Source organism: Macaca mulatta, chromosome 3 (genome assembly GCF_049350105.2).
Source record: "Macaca mulatta isolate MMU2019108-1 chromosome 3, T2T-MMU8v2.0, whole genome shotgun sequence".
Taxonomy (NCBI): domain Eukaryota; kingdom Metazoa; phylum Chordata; class Mammalia; order Primates; family Cercopithecidae; genus Macaca; species Macaca mulatta.
The window spans coordinates 59,390,957-59,397,655 of record NC_133408.1 but is presented as its reverse complement, the minus strand read 5'-3'; the positions used below and the strand labels follow the sequence as shown (position 1 = coordinate 59,397,655).

Here is a 6,699-nt window from a genome sequence, read left to right as displayed (position 1 = left end):
GTGCGGTGACTCACACCTATAATCCCAGCACTTTGGGAGGCCGAGGCACGTGAATCACCTGAGGTCAGGAGTTCAAGACCAGCCTGACCAACATGGTGAAACCTTGTCTCTACTAAAAATACAAAAACTGGCCGGACGCGGTGGCTCACGCTTGTAATCCCAGCACTTTGGGAGGCCAAGGCGGGCGGATCACGAGGTCAGGAGATAGGGACCACGTCTCTACTAAAAATACAAAAAATTAGCCAGGCGTGGTGGCAGGCACCTGTAGTCCCAGCTATTCAGGAGGCTGAGGCAGGAGAATGGCATGAACCCGGGAGGCAGAGCTTGCAGTGAGCCGAGGTCAAGATTGTGCCACTGCACTCCAGCCTGGGCTACAGAGCAAGACTCTGTCTCAAAAAAAAAAAAATACAAAAATACAAAAATACAGAAACTACCCAGGCATGATGGTGCTTGCCTGTAATCCCAGCTACTCGGGAAGCTGAGGCAGAAGAATTGTTTGAAACCAGAAGGCGGAGGTTGCAGTGAGCCGAGATCACGCCACTGTATTCTAGCCAAAACAGAAACACGCCAAGTAATCCCACTGATTTTTTTTTTTTTTTTTTTTTTTTTTTTTGAGACGCAGTGTTGCTCTGTCATTTCAGCTGGAGTGCAGTGGCATGATCTCGGCTCACTGCAACCTCCGCTTCCCAGGTTCAAGTGATTCTCCTGCCTCAGCCTTCCGAGTAGCTGGAATTACAGGCACTCACCACCAAGTCTGACTCATTCTTGTATTTTTAGTAGAGATGGGGTTTCACCATGTTGGCCAGGCTGGTCTAAAACTTCTGACCTCAGGTGATCCACCCACCTCTGCCTCCCAAAGTGCTGGGATTACAGATATGAGCCACTGCACCCGGCCTCAATTTGGTACTTTTTTTTTTGAGACGGAGTTTTGCTTTCCTTGCCCAGGCTGGAGTGCAACAGCATGATCTTGGCTCACTGCAACCTCCACCTCCCGGGTTAAAACAATTATCCTGCCTCAGCCTCCCGAGTAGCTGGGATTACAGACATGTGCCACCATGCCTGGCTAATTTTGTATTTTTAGTAGAGACAGGGTTTTGCCATGTTTGCCAGGTTGGTCTCGAACTCCTGACCTCAAATGATCCACCCACCCTGACTCCCAAAGTGCTGGGATTGCAGGCATGAGCCACCACAACCGGCCAGTGTGGGTGCTTTCTATCCATCCACCTTTGTCTCCTGACTCTTCCTCCTCTTCATATTGTTATTGAGTCCATCTAGTGAGTTTAAAATTTTTGTTATAAAATTTTTGTTTTAAAATTTCCATTTGAGGGTTGGTGCTGTGGCTCACGCCTGTAATCCCAGCACTCTGGGAGGCCGAGGCAGTCGAGTGACTTCAATTCAGGAGTTTGCAACCAGCCTGGGTGACATGACAACACCCTGTCTCTACAAAAAATACAAAAATTGTGCTCGCTTCAGCAGCACATATACTAAAATTGGAACAATACAGAGATTAGCATGGCCCCTGCGCAAGGATGACACGCAAGTTCATGATGCATTCCCTATTCTTGCTACAGTCCACTGCCCATTACCTCGCTTTGCTTCCCTTCCCCGGATCCTGCCATAATGTCACAGGCCTGTGACATCATAACCTTGCCATGTCCATCTCGCATTGTACCACTGAGGTTGGCAATTGGAAAACAATTTGCCCATCCTCACTCAGGCATGGCGGCTTGCCACCTACCACTGTAGCCCTCGTGCAACAATAAATAAATAAATAAAAATACAAAAATTAGCCAGGCATGATGGTACACGCCTTTAGTCCCAGCTACTAGGGAGGCTGAGGTGGGGGGATCCCTTGGGTCTGGGAGGCAGAGGCTGCAGCGAGCTGAGATTGTGTCACTGCACACCAGCCTGGGCAACAGAAACTCTTGTCTTAAAAAAAAGATGGCCAGGCACAGGGGCTCATGCCTGTAATCCCATCTACTTAGGAGGCTGAGGCAGGGGAATCGCTTGCACCTGGGAGGGAGAGGTTGCAGTGAGCCGAGATCATGCCAGGGCACTCCAGCCTGGGCAACAAGAGTGAAACTCCGTGTCAAAGCCTCAAAACAAAACAAAACAAAACAACAAAACAAGGCCAAGTGCGGTTGGTCATGCCAGTAATTCTGGCACTTTGGGAGGCTGAGGCAGGCAGATCATGAGGTCAGGAGATCGAGACCAATCCTGGCTAACACGGTGAAACCCTGTCTCTACTAAAAATACAAAATATTTAGCCGGGCGTGGTGGTGGGTGCCTGTAGTCCCAGCTACTCAGGAGGCTGAGGCAGGAGACTCACTTGAATCCGAGAAGTAGAGGTTGTAAGTAAGCCAAAATCAGGTAACTGCACTCCAGCCTGGGTGACAAAAGCAAGACTCCATCTCAAAAAAAAAAAAAAAAAAAAACAGAAAGAAAAAGAAACAAACAAAAAACAAAAAGTAAAAAAGTAGCCAGGCATGGTGGCAGGTGCCTGTAATCCCAGATATTCAGGAGGCCAAGGCACTAGAATTGCTTGAACCAGGGAGGCAGAGGTTGCAGTGAGCTAAGATTGTGCCACTGCACTCCAGCCTGGGTGACAGAGTGAGACTCCATCTCAAAACAAACAAACAAACAAACAAACAAAAACTAATAAAAGAATAGTAAGGGAATACTAAGCAACTCTACCTATATGAATCCAACAAGTTGGATGAAATGGACCAATTCTTTGAAAACTACAAACTACCAAAAAACACTCAATATGAAACATAATTTTTTAAATCTTGCAACAATTTTAAAAATTGAATTCATGGTTTTTTATTTTATTTTGTTTTATTTCAAGACTGCATCTCACTCTGTCACCCACACTGGAGTGCAGTGGCACAATCATGGCTCACTGCAGCCTTGACTTCCTGGGCTCAGGTGATGCCCCCACCTCAGCCTCCTGAATAGCTAGGACTACATGCACCTGCCACCATGCCTGGCTAGTTTTTTTATTTTTGTAGAGACGGGGTTTTGCCAAGTTGCCCAGGCTGGTCTCCAACTCCTGGAGCTCAAGCAATCCACCTGCCTTGGCCTCCCAAAGTGTTGAGATTACAGACATGAGCCACTAAGGCCGGTTGAATTCTTTTTCTTTGTTTTGTTCTGTTTTGAGATGGTGTCTCGGTCTGACACCCAGGCTGGAGTGCAGTGGCGCAATCTCAGCTCACTGCAACCTTCGTCTCCTGGGTTCAAGCAATTCTCTTGAGTAGCTGGGACTACAGGCGCCCACCACCACGCCTGGCTAATTTTTTTTGTAATTTTAGTAGAGACAGGGTTTCACCATATTGGCCAGGCTGGTCTCAAACTCCAGACCTCAGGTGATCCACCCACCTCAACCTCCCAAAGTGTTAGGATTACAGGCATGAACCACTATGCCTGGCCTTGAATTCATAGTTTTAATAAAACAATTTCTTGTCTTCGTGGTCACATACAACTAGTTTGAAGATTCCCTGGAAGGACCCACGTGACTGCAGATCAAGTTCTACTCTAGGTGGAGATTTCTTACAGCGGAGGATACAATACAAGAACAGCAGGAAAAAGGATATTAACACATGAAGGCTGGAAGGTCAAATGCACACTTTCTTATCCTCTCTCTGCAGGGACAGCACAGACATATCTTTTCCAGAAGCAAACTGCAAGGACCTGTGTGAGACTCCAGAACTCAAGTGGAGTCAAAATTTGTGTGGTTAGGCCAGGCGCAGTGGCTCACCCCTGTAATCCCAGCGCTTTGGGAGGCCGAGACGGGAGGATTGCTTGAGTCCAGGGAGTCTGTGACTAGCCTGGACAACATGGTGAGACCTCATCTTTATTTAAAAAAAAAAAAATTAGGCCAGGTGTGGTGGCTCATGCCTGTAATCCCAGCACTTTGGGAGGCTGAGGCAGGAGGATTGTTTGAGGCCAGGAGTTGGAGACCAGCCTGGGAAACATGAAGAGACCCCATCTCTACAAAAAATAAAAATAAAAATTAGCTGGGCATGGTGGTGTATGCCTATGGTCCCAGTTACTTGGGAGGCTGAGGCATGAGAATCACTTGAACCCAGGAGGCGGAGGTTGCAGGGAGTCGAGATTGTACCACTGCACTCCAGCCTAGGTGGCAGAGTGAGACCCCATCTCGTAAATAAATAAATAAATAAATACTGGATGGAAATTACATCCATGCCCTGTAATTTCAAAGAAGGGAAAATCAAAGAGAAGTCTGCGGTGTAGAGGAAATCCCCTTGGACCTGGGATCTGGTCCAGACCAGGCACCGCCCTGCCAGGGAGCAGTGTGTGCACAAGAAATGGTGGGGGATTTTCTATTCTGGGATGAGGGAGAACTGCTGGCAGTGCTCTATGTTTTTTGTTCGTTTGCTTGTTTTTGAGACGGTCTGGCTCTGTCACCCAGGCTGGAGTGCATGTTGTGATCTCAGCTCACTGCAACCTCCACCTCCTGGGCTCAAGTCATCCTCCTACCTCAGCCTCCCAAGTAGCTGAAACTACAGGCCTATGTCACTATGCCCAGCTAATTCTTGTAGTTTTTTGTAGAGATGGGGTTTCATCATGTTGCCCAGACTGTTCTGAACAATCTTAGGTGATCTGCCCGCCTCGGCCTCCCAAAGTGCTAGGATTACAGGCGTGAGCCACTGCCCCCAACCTACACCCTACCTTTTGTGTGTGTGTGTGTGTGTGTGATTGACTGATTGATTGATTGAAATATTCTACTTTTTCATAGTTAAAATTGCTTATAGGCCATGTGCAGTAGCTCACTCCTCTAATCCCAGCACTTTGGGAGGCTGAGGGAGGATGGCTTGAGACCAGAGTTTGAGACCAGAATGGGCAATATAGTGAGACCCCCACCTCCATAAAAAAAAAAATTTAAAATTATCTGGGGGTAGTGGCTCATGCCTGCAGTCCTAGGTACTGAGGAGGCTGAGGCAGAAGGATCACTTGAGCCTGGGAGTTTGAGGTTGCAGTGAGCTGTGATTGCACCACTTCCCTTCCGCCCAGGTGACAGAGCAAGACCCTGTCTCAAGAAAAAAACAATAAACAAATAAAAATTGTTTATAATAATTATTATTTCATTAGTCATACTAACCAATACCCTCTTTTTGTGAACAATTTTTCAAAATGGTATTTCCTTTTTTTCTGCCAGGATATAGACACAATACTGCATATACTCATTTGAAGGTACACAATTCTGTTACTTGTCTTTTCCCTTCACTTTTTTTTTTTTTTAAGACAGTCTCACTCTGTCGCCCAGACTGGAGTACAGTGGCACAATCTCAGCTATCTGCAAGCTCTGCCTCCTGGGTTCAAGTGATTCCCATGCCTCAGCCTCCTGAGTGGCTGAGACTCCAGGTGTGCATCACCTTGCCGGGCTACTTTTTTTATTTTTTGTAGGGTCTTGCTGTGTTGCCAGGCTGCTCTCAAACTCCTCCTGCCTCAGCCTTCCAAAGTGCTGGGATTACAGGTACATGCCACTGCACTCAACCAATTTTGTCGTTCCTTTTTTTTTTTTTTTTTGACAGGGTCTCACCCTGTCACCCAGGCTGGGGTGTAGTGGCACAGTCATGGCTCACTGCAGCCTTGAACTTCTGGGCTCGAGTGATCCTCCTGCCCTAGCCTCCTGAGTAGCTGGGATGACAGGTGCTCACCACAATCCCTGGCTAATTTTTGTAGAGATGGAGTTTTGCCATTTTACTCAGCCGATGTTGAACCTCTGTGCTTAAGCAATCCTCCTGCCTCAGCTTCCCAAAGTGCTGGGATCACAGGCGTGAGCCGCTTCTGGCTGATTTTGCCATGTCTTGAAAATGAGATTGGGAGCTCCCTGAGAAAACGCTTCATTTTCCTTGCATGTGTTCCTCATTAAACTAGCCCAATGTTCACTGCTTAGCCAATCCCAACATTGGTTATAAATTATCTAAGCTAACGATAAATTATCTAAGCTAACAATTCAAAGGCAGCTGGGCACAGTGGCTCACACCTGTAACCCCAGCACTTTGGGAGGCCAAGGCGGGTGGATCACATGAGGTCAGGAGTTCGAGACCAGCCTGTCCAACATGGCGAAACCCCATCTCTACTAAAAATACAAAAGTTAGCTGGGCATGGTGGTGGGTGCCTGTAATCCCAGCTACTTGGGAGGCTGAGGCAGGAGACTCGCTTGAACCCAGGAGGAGGAGGTTGCAATGAGCCAAGATCGTACCACTGCACTCCAGCCTGGGCCACAGGGTGAAACTGTCAAAAAAAAAAAGATTCAAAGTCTGGGCGTGGTAGCTCATGCCTATAATCCCAGCACTTGGGGAGGCCAGGTGGGCAGATCACCTGTGGTCGGGAGTTCGAGACCAGCCTGGCTGGAACCTTTTTTTTTTTGAGATGGAGTCTCGCTCTGTCATGCCCAGGTTGGAGTGCAGAGGTGCAATCTCAGCTCACTGCAACCTCCCACCTCCTGGGTTCAAGCAATTTCCATGCCTCAGCCTCCAGAGCAGCTGGGATTATAGGTGCCTACCACCAAGCCTGGCTAATTTTTGTATTTTTAGTAGAGACGAGGTATCACCATATTGACCAGGCTGGTCTCAAACTCCTGACCTTAGGAGATCTGCCTGTCTCTGCCTCCCAGAGTGCTGGGATTACAGGTATGAGTCACCTTCCTGCCCAGCCAAAAAAGTTCCTTTT

At 47.7% G+C, this 6,699-nt stretch overlaps 1 non-coding gene across 1 annotated transcript; it reads left to right on the top strand.

The window, feature by feature from the left end:
• The first annotated feature begins 1,460 nt into the window (after positions 1-1,460).
• On the top strand, positions 1,461-1,564 carry LOC114677148 (U6 spliceosomal RNA). Its single transcript, XR_003728457.1, has one exon. It is a non-coding gene; the product is annotated as a U6 spliceosomal RNA (small nuclear RNA).
• Positions 1,565-6,699: the final 5,135 nt, after the last annotated feature.